Genomic DNA, 15,674 nt, shown 5'->3' with positions numbered 1-15,674 from the left:
TGCAGAGGTGTAGCGGAAACTAATACTGGTCTCACAGGGAATGCACAAAGCACCGACTGTAAGAAGAGTCTCTATTCTAGTACTAACGGCCGCATTGTGCCTTTTGCATTTAATTCCGATGCGATTTCTGTGTTTCATCGTCAATGTGAAGGTCCAAGGAATAAACTGAACCTGCAGAGGTGTAGCGGAAACTAATACAGGTCTCACAGGGAATGCTCAAAGCACCGACTGTAAGAAGAGTCTCAATTCTTGTACGTATGGCGGATTTGTGCCTTTTGTATTTAATTCCGATGTAATTTCAGTGTTTCATCGTCAATGTGACTGTCCAAGGAATTCATTGAACCTCCAGTGGTGTATCGTAAACTAATACTGGTCTCACAGGGAATGCTCAAAGCACCGACGGTATGAAGAGTCTCTATTCTTGTACCTAAGGCGGCATTGTTCCTTTTGTATTTAATTCCGATGTAATTTCTGTGTTTCATCGTCAATGTGTATGTCCAAGGAATAGGTTGAACCTGCAGTGGTGTATCGGATATTATTACTGGTCTCACAGGGATTGCTCAAAGGACCGACTGTAAGAATAGTCTCTAATCTTGCACTTAAGGCGGCATTGTGCCTTTTGTATTTAATTCCGATGCGATTTCTGTGTTTCATCGTCAATGTGAAGGTCCAAGGAATAAACCGAACCTGCAGAGGTGTAGCGGAAACTAATACTGGTCTCACAGGGTATGCTCAAAACACCGACTGTAAGAAGAGTCTCTATTCTTGTACTTAAGGTGGCATTGTGCCTTTTGTATTTAATTCCGATGCGATTTCTGTGTTTCATCGTCAATGTGAAGGTCCAAGGAATAAACTGAACCTGCAGAGGTGTAGCCGAAACTTATACTGGTCTCACAGGAAATGCTCAAAGCACCGACTGTAAGAAGAGTCTCTATTCTTGTACTTAAGGCGGCATTGTGCATTTTGGATTTAATTCCGATGCCATTTCTGTGTTTCATCGTAAATGTGAGGGGTCCAAGGAGTACATTGAACCTGCAGTGGTGTATCGGAAACTAATACTGGTCTCACAGGGAATGCTCAAAGCACCGACTGTAAGAAGAGTCTCTATTCTTGTACTTAAGGCGGCATTGTGCCTTTTGTATTTATTTCCGATGCGATTTCTGTGTTTTATCGTCAATGTGAAGGTCCAAGGAATAAACTGATCCTGCAGAGGTGTAGTGGAAACTAATACTGGTCTCACAGGGAATGCTCAAAGCACCGACTGTAAGAAGAGTCTCAATTCTTGTACTTATGGCGGCATTGTGCGTTTTGGATTTAATTCCGATGCCATTTCTGTGTTTCATTGTCAATGTGAAGGTCCAAGGAATACATTGAACCTGCAGTGGTGTATCGGTTAGTAATACTGGTCTCACAGGGAATGCTCAAAGCACCGACTGTAAGAAGAGTCTCTATTCTTGTACTTAAGGCGGCATTGTGCGTTTTGGATTTAATTCCGATGCCATTTCTGTGTTTCATCGTCAATGTGAAGGTTCAAGGAATACATAGAACCTGCAGTGGTGTATCGGAAACTAATACTGGTCTCACAGGGAATGCTCAAAGCACCGACTGTAAGAAGGGTCTCTATTCTTGTACTTAAGGCGCATTGTGCGTTTTTGATTTAATTCCGATGCGATTTCTGTGTTTCATCGTCAATGTGAAGTTCCAAGGAATACATTGAACCTGCAGTAGTGTATCAGAAACTAATACTGTTCTCACAGGGAATGCTCAAATCAGCGACGGTAAGAAGAGTCTCTATTCTTGTACTTAAGGCGGCATTGTGCCTTTTGTATTTAATTCCGATGCAATTTCAGTGTTTCATCGTCAATGTGAATGTCCAAGGAAATCATTGAACCTCCAGTGGCGTATCGGAAACTAATACTGGTCTCACAGGGAATGCTCGAAGCACCGACGGTAAGAAGGGTCTCTATTCTTGTACTTAAGGCGGCATTGTTACTTTTGTATTTAATTCCGTTGTAATTTCTGTGTTTCATCGTCAATGTGTATGTCCAAGAAATAGATTGATCCTGCAGTGGTGTATCGGATACTATTACTGGTCTCACAGGGAATGCTCAAAGCACCGACTGTAAGAAGAGTCTCTATTCTTGTACTTAAGGCGGCATTGTGCCTTTTGTATTTAATTCCGATGCGATTTCTGTGTTTCATCGTCAATGTGAAGGTCCAAGGAATAAACTGAACCAGCAGAGGTGTAGCGGAAACTAATACTGGTCTCACAGGGAATGCTCAAAGCACCGACTGTAAGAAGAGTCCCTATTCTTGTTCTTAAGGCTTCATTGTGCCTTTTGTATTTAATTCCGATGCGATTTCTGTGTTTCATCGTCAATGTGAAGGTCCAAGGAATAAACTGAACATGCAGAGGTGTATCAGATAGTAATACTGGTCTCACAGGGAATGCTCAAGGCACCGACTGTAAGAAGAGCCTCTATACTTGTACTTAAGGCGGCATTGTGCGTTTAGGATTTAACTCCGATGCCATTTCTGTGTTTCATCGTCAATGTGAAGGTCCAAGGAATACATTGAAATTGCAGTGGTGTATCGGAAACTAATACCGGTCTCACAGGGAATGCTCAAAGCACCGACTGTAAGAAGAGTCTCTATTCTTGTACTTAAGGCGGCATTGTGGCTTTTGTATTTGATTCCGATGCGATTTCTGTGTTTCATCGTCAATGTGAAGGTCCAAGGAATACATAGAACCTGCAGTGGTGTATCGAAAACTAATACTGGTCTCACAGGGAATGCTCAAAGCACCGACTGTAAGAAGAGTCTCTATTCTTATACTTAAGGCGGCATTGTGCCTTTTGTATTTAATTCCGATGCGATTTCAGCGTTTCATCGTCAATGTGAAGGTCCAAGGAATACATTGAACCTGCAGAGGTGTATCGGAAACTAATACTGGTCTCACAGGAAAGGATCAATGCACAGATTCTAAGAAGTCTCACTCTTCTTGCACTTAAGGCGGCATTGTGCTTTTTGTATTTAATTCCGATGCGATTTCTGTGTTTCATCGTCAATGTGAAGGTCCAAGGAATACATTGAACCTGCAGTGGTGTATCGGAAACTAGTACTGGTCTCACAGGAAAGGATCAAAGCACAGACTCTAAGAAGTCTCACTCCTCTTGCACTTAAGGCGGCATTGAGCCTTTTTTATTTCATTCCGATCTAATTTCAGTGTTTCATCGTCAATGTGGATGTCCAAGGAATACATTGAACCGGCAGTGGTGTATCGCAAACTAATACTGGTCTCACAGGGAGTGCTCAAAACACCGACTGTAAGAAGAGGCCCCATTCGTGTACTTATGGAGGCATTGTGCCTTTTGTATTTAATTCCGATGCGATTTCTGGGTTTCATCGTCAATGTGAAGGTCCAAGGAATACATAGAACCTGCAGTGGTTTATCGGAAACTAATACTGGTCTCACAGGAAAGGATCAAAGCACAGACTATAAGAAGTCTCACTCTTCTTGCACTTAAGGCGGCATTGAGACTTTTTTATTTCATTCCGATCTAATTTCAGTGTTTCATCGTCAATGTGTATTTCCAAGGAATACATTGTACCTGCAGTGGTGTATCTGAAACTAATACTGGTCTCACAGGAAAGGATCAATGCACAGACTCTAAGACGTCTCACTCTTATTGCACTTAAGGCGGAATTGTGCATTTTGTATTTAATTCCGATGCGATTTCTGTGTTTCATCGTCAATGTGAAGGTCCAAGGAATACATTGAACCTGCAGTGGTGTATCGGAAACTAATACTGGTCTCACAGGAAAGGATCAAGCTCAGACTCTAAGAAATCTCACTCTTCTTGCTCTTAAGGCGGCATTGAGAATTTTTTATTTAATTCCGATCTAATTTCAGTGTTTCATCGTCAATGTGTATGTCCAAGGAATACATTGAACCTGCAGTGGTGTATCGCAAACTAATACTGGTCTCACAGGGAGTGCTCAAAACACCGACTGTAAGGAGAGTCTCTATTCTTGTACTTATGGAGGCATTGTGCCTTTTGTATTTATTTCCGATGCGATTTCTGTGTTTCATCGTCAATGTGAAGGTCCAAGGAATACATTGAACCTGCAGTGGTGTATCGGAAACTAATACTGGTCTCACAGGAAAGGATCAAAGCACAGACTGTAAGAAGTCTCACTCTTCTTGCACTTAAGGCGGCATGGAGCCTTTTTTTTTTATTCCGATCTAATTTCAGTGTTTCATCGTCAATGTGTATGTCCAAGGAATACGTTGAACCTGTAGTGGTGTATCGCAATCTAATATTGGTCTCACAGGGAGTGATGAAAACACCGACTGTAAGAAGAGTCTCTATTCTTGTACTTATGGAGGCATTGTGCCTTTTGTATTTAATTCCGATGCAATTTCTGTGTTTCATCGTCAATTTGAAGGTCCAAGGAATTCATTGAACCTGCAGTGGTGTATCGGAAACTAATACTGGTCTCACAGGAAAGGATCAAAGCACAGACTCCAAGAAGTCTCACTCTTCTTGCACTTAAGGCGGCATTGAGCCTTTTTTATTTAATTCCGATCTAATTTCAGTGTTTCATCGTCAATGTGAAGGTCCAAGGAATACATAGAACCTGCAGTGGTGTATCGGAAACTAATACTGGTCTCACAGGAAAGGATCAATGCACAGACTCTAAGAAGTATCACTCTTCTTGCACTTAAAGCGGCATTGTGCCTTTTGTATTTATTTCCGATGCGATTTCTGTGTTTCATCGTCAATGTGAAGGTCCAAGGAATACATTGAACCTGCAGTGGTGTATCGGAAGCTAATACTGGTCTCACAGGAAAGGATCAAAGCACAGACTCTAAGAAGTCTCACTCCTCTGGCACTTAAGGCGGCATTGAGCCTTTTTTATTTACTTCCGATCTAATTTCAGTGTTTCATCGTCAATGTGTATGTCCAAGGAATACATTGAACCTGCAGTGGTGTATCGCAAACTAGTACTGGTCTCACAGGGAGTGCTCAAAACACCGACTGTAAGAAGAGTCTCTATTCTTGTACTTATGGAGGCATTGTGCATTTTGTATTTAATTCCGATGCGATTTCTGTGTTTCATCATCAATGTGAAGGTCCAAGGAATACATTGAACCTGCAGTGGTGTATCGGAAACTAATACTGGTCTCACAGGAAAGGATCAAAGCACAGACTGTAAGAAGTCTCACTCTTCTTGCACTTAAGGCGGCATTGAGCCTTTTTTTTTATTCCGATCTAATTTCAGTGTTTCATCGTCAATGTGTATGTCCAAGGAATACGTTGAACCTGCAGTGGTGCATCGCAAACTAATATTGGTCTCACAGGGAGTGCTCAAAACACCGACTGAAAGAAGAGTATCTATTCTTGTACTTATGGAGGCATTGTGCATTTTGTATTTAATTCCGATGCTATTGCGGTGTTTCATCGTCAATGTGAAGGTACAAGGAATACATAGAACCTGCAGTGGTGTATCGGAAACTAATACTGGTCTCACAGGAAAGGATCAATGCACAGACTCTAAGAAGTCTCACTCTTATTGCACTTAAGGCGGAATTGTGCATTTTGTATATAATTCCGATGCGATTTCTGTGTTTCATCGTCAATGTGAAGGTCCAAGGAATACACTGAACCTGCAGTGGTGTATCGCAAACTAATACTGGTCTCACAGGGAGTGCTCAAAACACCGACTGTAAGGAGAGTCTCTATTCTTGTACTTATGGAGGCATTGTGCCTTTTGTATTTAATTCCGATGCGATTTCTGTGTTTCATCGTCAATGTGAAGGTCCAAGGAATACATTGAACCTCCAGTGGTGTATCGGAAACTAATACTGGTCTCACAGGAAAGGATCAAAGCACAGACTCTAAGAAGTCTCACTCTTCTTGCACTTAAGGCGGCATTGAGCCTTTTTTTTTTATTCCGATCTAATTTCAGTGTTTCATCGTCAATGTGTATGTCCAAGGAATACGTTGAACCTGCAGTGGTGTATCGCAAACTAATATTGGTCTCACAGGGAGTGATGAAAACACCGACTGTAAGAAGAGTCTCTACTCTGGTACTTATGGAGGCATTGTGCCTTTTGTATTTAATTCCGATGCGATTTCTGTGTTTCATCGTCAATTTGAAGGTCCAAGGAATTCATTGAACCTGCAGTGGTGTATCGGAAACTAATACTGGTCTCACAGGAAAGGATCAAGCACAGACTCTAAGAAATCTCACTCTTCTTGCTCTTAAGGCGGCATTGAGAATTTTTTATTTAATTCCGATCTATTTTCAGTGTTTCATCGTCAATGTGTATGTCCAAGGAATACATTGAACCTGCAGTGGTGTATCGCAAACTAATACTGGTCTCACAGGGAGTGCTCAAAACACCGACTGTAAGGAGAGTCTCTATTCTTGTACTTATGGAGGCATTGTGCCTTTTGTATTTAATTCCGATGCGATTTCTGTGTTTCATCGTCAATGTGAAGGTCCAAGGAATACATTGAACCTGCAGTGGTGTATCGGAAACTAATACTGGTCTCACAGGAAAGGATCAAAGCACAGACTGTAAGAAGTCTCACTCTTCTTGCACTTAAGGCGGCATTGAGCCTTTTTTTTTATTCCGATATAATTTCAGTGTTTCATCGTCAATGTGTATGTCCAAGGAATACGTTGAACCTGCAGTGGTGTATCGCAAACTAATATTGGTCTCACAGGGAGTGATGAAAACACCGACTGTAAGAAGAGTCTCTATTCTTGTACTTATGGAGGCATTGTGCCTTTTGTATTTAATTCCGATGCGATTTCTGTGTTTCATCGTCAATTTGAAGGTCCAAGGAATTCATTGAACCTGCAGTGGTGTATCTGAAAGTAATACTGGTCTCACAGGAAAGGATCAAGCACAGACTCTAAGAAATCTCACTCTTCTTGCTCTTAAGGAGGCATTGAGAATTTTTTATTTAATTCCGATCTAATTTCAGTGTTTCATCGTCAATGTGTATGTCCAAGGAATACATTGAACCTGCAGTGGTGTATCGCAAACTAATACTGGTCTCACAGGGAGTGCTCAAAACACCGACTGTAAGGAGAGTCTCTATTCTTGTACTTATGGAGGCATTGTGCCTTTTGTATTTAATTCCGATGCGATTTCTGTGTTTCATCGTCAATGTGAAGGTCCAAGGAATACATTGAACCTGCAGTGGTGTATCGGAAACTAATACTGGTCTCACAGGAAAGGATCAAAGCACAAACTGTAAGAAGTCTCACTCTTCTTGCACTTAAGGCGGCATTGAGCCTTTTTTTTTATTCCGATCTAATTTCAGTGTTTCATCGTCAATGTGTATGTCCAAGGAATACGTTGAACCTGCAGTGGTGTATCGCAAACTAATATTGGTCTCACAGGGAGGGATGAAAACACCGACTGTAAGAAGAGTCTCTATTCTTGTACTTATGGAGGCATTGTGCCTTTTGTATTTAATTCCGATGCGATTTCTGTGTTTCATCGTCAATTTGAAGGTCCACGGAATTCATTGAACCTGCAGTGGTGTATCGGAAACTAATACTGGTCTCACAGGAAAGGATCAAAGCACAGACTCTAAGAAGTCTCACTCTTCTTGCACGTAAGGCGGCATTGAGCCTTTTTTATTTAATTGCGATCTAATTTCAGTGTTTCATCGTCAATGTGAAGGTCCAAGGAATACATAGAACCTGCAGTGGTGTATCGGAAACTAATACTGGTCTCACAGGAAAGGATCAATGCACAGACTCTAAGAAGTATCACTCTTCTTGCACTTAAGGCGGCATTGTGCTTTTTGTATTTAATTCCGATGCGATTTCTGTGTTTCATCGTCAATGTGAAGGTCCAAGGAATACATTGAACCTGCAGTGGTGTATCGGAAACTAGTACTGGTCTCACAGGAAAGGATCAAAGCACAGACTCTAAGAAGTCTCACTCCTCTTGCACTTAAGGCGGCATTGAGCCTTTTTTATTTCATTCCGATCTAATTTCAGTGTTTCATCGTCAATGTAAATGTCCAAGGAATACATTGAACCTGCAGTGGTGTATCGCAAACTAATACTGGTCTCACAGGGAGTGCTCAAAACACCGACTGTAAGAAGAGGCCCCATTCGTGTACTTATGGAGGCATTGTGCCTTTTGTATTTAATTCCGATGCGATTTCTGTGTTTCATCGTCAATGTGAAGGTCCAAGGAATACATAGAACCTGCAGTGGTTTATCGGAATCTAATACTGGTCTCACAGGAAAGGATCAAAGCACAGACTATAAGAAGTCTCACTCTTCTTGCACTTAAGGCGGCATTGAGACTTTTTTATTTAATTCCGATCTAATTTCAGTGTTTCATCGTCAATGTGTATTTCCAAGGAATACATTGTACCTGCAGTGGTGTATCTGAAACTAATACTGGTCTCACAGGAAAGGATCAATGCACAGACTCTAAGAAGTCTCACTCTTATTGCACTTAAGGCGGAATTGTGCATTTTGTATTTAATTCCGATGCGATTTCTGTGTTTCATCGTCAATGTGAAGGTCCAAGGAATACATTGAACCTGCAGTGGTGTATCGGAAACTAATACTGGTCTCACAGGAAAGGATGAAGCTCAGACTCTAAGAAATCTCACTCTTCTTGCTCTTAAGGCGGCATTGAGAATTTTTTATTTAATTCCGATCTAATTTCAGTGTTTCATCGTCAATGTGTATGTCCAAGGAATACATTGAACCTGCAGTGGTGTATCGCAAACTAATACTGGTCTCACAGGGAGTTCTCAAAACACCGACTGTAAGGAGAGTCTCTATTCTTGTACTTATGGAGGCATTGTGCCTTTTGTATTTATTTCCGATGCGATTTCTGTGTTTCATCGTCAATGTGAAGGTCCAAGGAATACATTGAACCTGCAGTGGTGTATCGGAAACTAATACTGGTCTCACAGGAAAGGATCAAAGCACAGACTGTAAGAAGTCTCACTCTTCTTGCACTTAAGGCGGCATTGAGCCTTTTTTTTTTATTCCGATCTAATTTCAGTGTTTCATCGTCAATGTGTATGTCCAAGGAATACGTTGAACCTGTAGTGGTGTATCGCAATCTAATATTGGTCTCACAGGGAGTGATGAAAACACCGACTGTAAGAAGAGTCTCTATTCTTGTACTTATGGAGGCATTGTGCCTTTTGTATTTAATTCCGATGCAATTTCTGTGTTTCATCGTCAATTTGAAGGTCCAAGGAATTCATTGAACCTGCAGTGGTGTATCGGAAACTAATACTGGTCTCACAGGAAAGGATCAAAGCACAGACTCCAAGAAGTCTCACTCTTCTTGCACTTAAGGCGGCATTGAGCCTTTTTTATGTAATTCCGATCTAATTTCAGTGTTTCATCGTCAATGTGAAGGTCCAAGGAATACATAGAACCTGCAGTGGTGTATCGGCAACTAATACTGGTCTCACAGGAAAGGATCAATGCACAGACTCTAAGAAGTATCACTCTTCTTGCACTTAAAGCGGCATTGTGCCTTTTGTATTTATTTCCGATGCGATTTCTGTGTTTCATCGTCAATGTGAAGGTCCAAGGAATACATTGAACCTGCAGTGGTGTATCGGAAGCTAATACTGGTCTCACAGGAAAGGATCAAAGCACAGACTCTTAGAAGTCTCACTCCTCTGGCACTTAAGGCGGCATTGAGCCTTTTTTATTTACTTCCGATCTAATTTCAGTGTTTCATCGTCAATGTGTATGTCCAAGGAATACATTGAACCTGCAGTGGTGTATCGCAAACTAGTACTGGTCTCACAGGGAGTGCTCAAAACACCGACTGTAAGAAGAGTCTCTATTCTTGTACTTATGGAGGCATTGTGCATTTTGTATTTACTTCCGATGCTATTGCGGTGTTTCATCGTCAATGTGAAGGTGCAAGGAATACATAGAACCTGCAGTGGTGTATCGGAAACTAATACTGGTCTCACAGGAAAGGATCAATGCACAGACTCTAAGAAGTCTCACTCTTATTGCACTTAAGGCGGAATTGTGCATTTTGTATATAATTCCGATGCGATTTCTGTGTTTCATCGTCAATGTGAAGGTCCAAGGAATACACTGAACCTGCAGTGGTGTATCGCAAACTAATACTGGTCTCACAGGGAGTGCTCAAAACACCGACTGTAAGGAGAGTCTCTATTCTTGTACTTATGGAGGCATTGTGCCTTTTGTATTTAATTCCGATGCGATTTCTGTGTTTCATCGTCAATGTGAAGGACCAAGGAATACATTGAACCTGCAGTGGTGTATCGGAAACTAATACTGGTCTCACAGGAAAGGATCAAAGCACAGACTCTAAGAAGTCTCACTCTTCTTGCACTTAAGGCGGCATTGAGCCTTTTTTTTTTATTCCGATCTAATTTCAGTGTTTCATCGTCAATGTGTATGTCCAAGGAATACGTTGAACCTGCAGTGGTGTATCGCAAACTAATATTGGTCTCACAGGGAGTGATGAAAACACCGACTGTAAGAAGAGTCTCTATTCTGGTACTTATGGAGGCATTGTGCCTTTTGTATTTAATTCCGATGCGATTTCTGTGTTTCATCGTCAATTTGAAGGTCCAAGGAATTCATTGAACCTGCAGTGGTGTATCGGAAACTAATACTGGTCTCACAGGAAAGGATCAAGCACAGACTCTAAGAAATCTCTCTCTTCTTGCTCTTAAGGCGGCATTGAGAATTTTTTATTTAATTCCGATCTATTTTCAGTGTTTCATCGTCAATGTGTATGTCCAAGGAATACATTGAACCTGCAGTGGTGTATCGCAAACTAATACTGGTCTCACAGGGAGTGCTCAAAACACCGACTGTAAGGAGAGTCTCTATTCTTGTACTTATGGAGGCATTGTGCCTTTTGTATTTAATTCCGATGCGATTTCTGTGTTTCATCGTCAATGTGAAGGTCCAAGGAATACATTGAACCTGCAGTGGTGTATCGGAAACTAATACTGGTCTCACAGGAAAGGATCAAAGCACAGACTGTAAGAAGTCTCACTCTTCTTGCACTTAAGGCGGCATTGAGCCTTTTTTTTTTATTCCGATATAATTTCAGTGTTTCATCGTCAATGTGTATGTCCAAGGAATACGTTGAACCTGCAGTGGTGTATCGCAAACTAATATTGGTCTCACAGGGAGTGATGAAAACACCGACTGTAAGAAGAGTCTCTATTCTTGTACTTATGGAGGCATTGTGCCTTTTGTATTTAATTCCGATGCGATTTCTGTGTTTCATCGTCAATTTGAAGGTCCAAGGAATTCATTGAACCTGCAGTGGTGTATCTGAAAGTAATACTGGCCTCAGAGGAAAGGATCAAGCACAGACTCTAAGAAATCTCACTCTTCTTGCTCTTAAGGAGGCATTGAGAATTTTTTATTTAATTCCGATCTAATTTCAGTGTTTCATCGTCAATGTGTATGTCCAAGGAATACATTGAACCTGCAGTGGTGTATCGCAAACTAATACTGGTCTCACAGGGAGTGCTCAAAACACCGACTGTAAGGAGAGTCTCTATTCTTGTACTTATGGAGGCATTGTGCCTTTTGTATTTAATTCCGATGCGATTTCTGTGTTTCATCGTCAATGTGAAGGTCCAAGGAATACATTGAACCTGCAGTGGTGTATCGGAAACTAATACTGGTCTCACAGGAAAGGATCAAAGCACAGACTGTAAGAAGTCTCACTCTTCTTGCACTTAAGGCGGCATTGAGCCTTTTTTTTTATTCCGATCTAATTTCAGTGTTTCATCGTCAATGTGTATGTCCAAGGAATACGTTGAACCTGCAGTGGTGTATCGCAAACTAATATTGGTCTCACAGGGAGTGATGAAAACACCGACTGTAAGAAGAGTCTCTATTCTGGTACTTATGGAGGCATTGTGCCTTTTGTATTTAATTCCGATGCGATTTCTGTGTTTCATCGTCAATTTGAAGGTCCAAGGAATTCATTGAACCTGCAGTGGTGTATCTGAAAGTAATACTGGTCTCACAGGAAAGGATCAATGCACAGACTCTAAGAAGTCTCACTCTTATTGCACTTAAGGCGGAATTGTGCATTTTGTATATAATTCCGATGCGATTTCTGTGTTTCATCGTCAATGTGAAGGTCCAAGGAATACACTGAACCTGCAGTGGTGTATCGCAAACTAATACTGGTCTCACAGGGAGTGCTCAAAACACCGACTGTAAGGAGAGACTCTATTCTTGTACTTATGGAGGCATTGTGCCTTTTGTATTTAATTCCGATGCGATTTCTGTGTTTCATCGTCAATGTGAAGGTCCAAGGAATACATTGAACCTGCAGTGGTGTATCGGAAACTAATACTGGTCTCACAGGAAAGGATCAAAGCACAGACTCTAAGAAGTCTCACTCTTCTTGCACTTAAGGCGGCATTGAGCCTTTTTTTTTTATTCCGATCTAATTTCAGTGTTTCATCGTCAATGTGTATGTCCAAGGAATACGTTGAACCTGCAGTGGTGTATCGCAAACTAATATTGGTCTCACAGGGAGTGATGAAAACACCGACTGTAAGAAGAGTCTCTATTCTGGTACTTATGGAGGCATTGTGCCTTTTGTATTTAATTCCGATGCGATTTCTGTGTTTCATCGTCAATTTGAAGGTCCAAGGAATTCATTGAACCTGCAGTGGTGTATCGGAAACTAATACTGGTCTCACAGGAAAGGATCAAGCACAGACTCTAAGAAATCTCACTCTTCTTGCTCTTAAGGCGGCATTGAGAATTTTTTATTTAATTCCGATCTATTTTCAGTGTTTCATCGTCAATGTGTATGTCCAAGGAATACATTGAACCTGCAGTGGTGTATCGCGAACTAATACTGGTCTCACAGGGAGTGCTCAAAACACCGACTGTAAGGAGAGTCTCTATTCTTGTACTTATGGAGGCATTGTGCCTTTTGTATTTAATTCCGATGCGATTTCTGTGTTTCATCGTCAATGTGAAGGTCCAAGGAATACATTGAACCTGCAGTGGTGTATCGGAAACTAATACTGGTCTCACAGGAAAGGATCAAAGCACAGACTGTAAGAAGTCTCACTCTTCTTGCACTTAAGGCGGCATTGAGCCTTTTTTTTTTTATTCCGATATAATTTTAGTGTTTCATCGTCAATGTGTATGTCCAAGGAATACGTTGAACCTGCAGTGGTGTATCGCAAACTAATATTGGTCTCACAGGGAGTGATGAAAACACCGACTGTAAGAAGAGTCTCTATTCTTGTACTTATGGAAGCATTGTGCCTTTTGTATTTAATTCCGATGCGATTTCTGTGTTTCATCGTCAATTTGAAGGTCCAAGAAATTCATTGAACCTGCAGTGGTGTATCTGAAAGTAATACTGGTCTCACAGGAAAGGATCAAGCACAGACTCTAAGAAATCTCACTCTTCTTGCTCTTAAGGAGGCATTGAGAATTTTTTATTTAATTCCGATCTAATTTCAGTGTTTCATCGTCAATGTGTATGTCCAAGGAATACATTGAACCTGCAGTGGTGTATCGCAAACTAATACTGGTCTCACAGGGAGTGCTCAAAACACCGACTGTAAGGAGAGTCTCTATTCTTGTACTTATGGAGGCATTGTGCCTTTTGTATTTAATTCCGATGCGATTTCTGTGTTTCATCGTCAATGTGAAGGTCCAAGGAATACATTGAACCTGCAGTGGTGTATCGGAAACTAATACTGGTCTCACAGGAAAGGATCAAAGCACAGACTGTAAGAAGTCTCACTCTTCTTGCACTTAAGGCGGCATTGAGCCTTTTTTTTTATTCCGATCTAATTTCAGTGTTTCATCGTCAATGTGTATGTCCAAGGAATACGTTGAACCTGCAGTGGTGTATCGCAAACTAATATTGGTCTCACAGGGAGGGATGAAAACACCGACTGTAAGAAGAGTCTCTATTCTTGTACTTATGGAGGCATTGTGCCTTTTGTATTTAATTCCGATGCGATTTCTGTGTTTCATCGTCAATTTGAAGGTCCACGGAATTCATTGAACCTGCAGTGGTGTATCGGAAACTAATACTGGTCTCACAGGAAAGGATCAAAGCACAGACTCTAAGAAGTCTCACTCTTCTTGCACGTAAGGCGGCATTGAGCCTTTTTTATTTAATTGCGATCTAATTTCAGTGTTTCATCGTCAATGTGAAGGTCCAAGGAATACATAGAACCTGCAGTGGTGTATCGGAAACTAATACTGGTCTCACAGGAAAGGATCAATGCACAGACTCTAAGAAGTATCACTCTTCTTGCACTTAAAGCGGCATTGTGCCTTTTGTATTTAATTCCGATGCGATTTCTGTGTTTCATCGTCAATGTGAAGGTCCAAGGAATACATTGAACCTGCAGTGGTGTATCGGAATCTAATACTGGTCTCACAGGAAAGGATCAAAGCACAGACTCTAAGAAGTCTCACTCTTCTGGCACTTAAGGCGGCATTGAGCCTTTTTTATTTAATTCCGATCAAATTTCATTGTTTCATCGTCAATGTGTATGTCCAAGGAATACATTGAACATGTAGTGGTGTATCGCAAACTAATACTGGTCTCACAGGGAGTGCTCAAAACTCCGACTGTAAGAAGAGTCTCTATTCTTGTACTTATGGAGGCATTGTGCCTTTTGTAATTAATTCCGATGCAATTTCTGTGTTTCATCGTCAATGTGAAGGTCCAAGGAATACATTGAACCTGCAGTGGTGTATCGGAAACTAACCCTGGTCTCACAGGAAAGGATCAAAGCACAGACTCTAAGAAGTCTCACTCTTCTTGCACTTAAGGCGGCATTGAGCCTTTTTTATTTAATTCCGATCAAATTTCATTGTTTCATCGTCAATGTGTATGTCCAAGCAATACATTGAACCTGCAGTGGTGTATCGCAAACTAATGCTGGTCTCACAGGGAGTGCTCAAAACACCGACTGTAAGAAGAGTCTCTATTCTTGTACTTATGGAGGCATTGTGCCTTTTGTATTTAATTCCGATGCGATTTCTGTGTTTCATCGTCAATGTGAAGGTCCAAGGAATACATTGAACCTGCAGTGGTGTATCGGAAACTAATACTGGTCTCACAGGAAAGGATCAAAGCACAGACTCTAAGAAGTCTCACTGGTCTTGCACTTAAGATGGAATTGAGCCATTTTTATTTAATTCCGATCTAATTTCAGTGATTCATCGTCAATGTGTATGTCCAAGGAATACATTGAACCTGCAGTGGTGTATCGCAAACTAATACTGGTCTCACAGGGAGTGCTCAAAACACCGACTGTAAGAAGAGTCCCTATTCGTGTACTTATGGAGGCATTGTGCCTTTTGTATTTAATTCCGATGCGATTTCTGTGTTTCATCGTCAATGTGAAGGTCCAAGGAATACATAGAACCTGCAGTGGTTTATCGGAAACTAATACTGGTCTCACAGGAAAGGATCAAAGCACAGACTATAAGAAGTCTCACTCTTCTTGCACTTAAGGCGGCATTGAGACTCTTTTACTTAATTCCGATCTAATTTCAGTGTTTCATCGTCAATGTGTATTTCCAAGGAATACATTGTACCTGCAGTGGTGTATCGCAAACTAATACTGGTCTCACAGGGAGTGCTC

The sequence above is a fragment of the Schistocerca americana genome, chromosome 6 (assembly GCF_021461395.2).
Source record: "Schistocerca americana isolate TAMUIC-IGC-003095 chromosome 6, iqSchAmer2.1, whole genome shotgun sequence".
In the NCBI taxonomy this organism is placed as follows: Eukaryota; Metazoa; Arthropoda; class Insecta; order Orthoptera; family Acrididae; genus Schistocerca; species Schistocerca americana.
The sequence above is the reverse complement of the archived record's forward strand: the minus strand, read 5'-3'. Positions refer to the sequence as shown.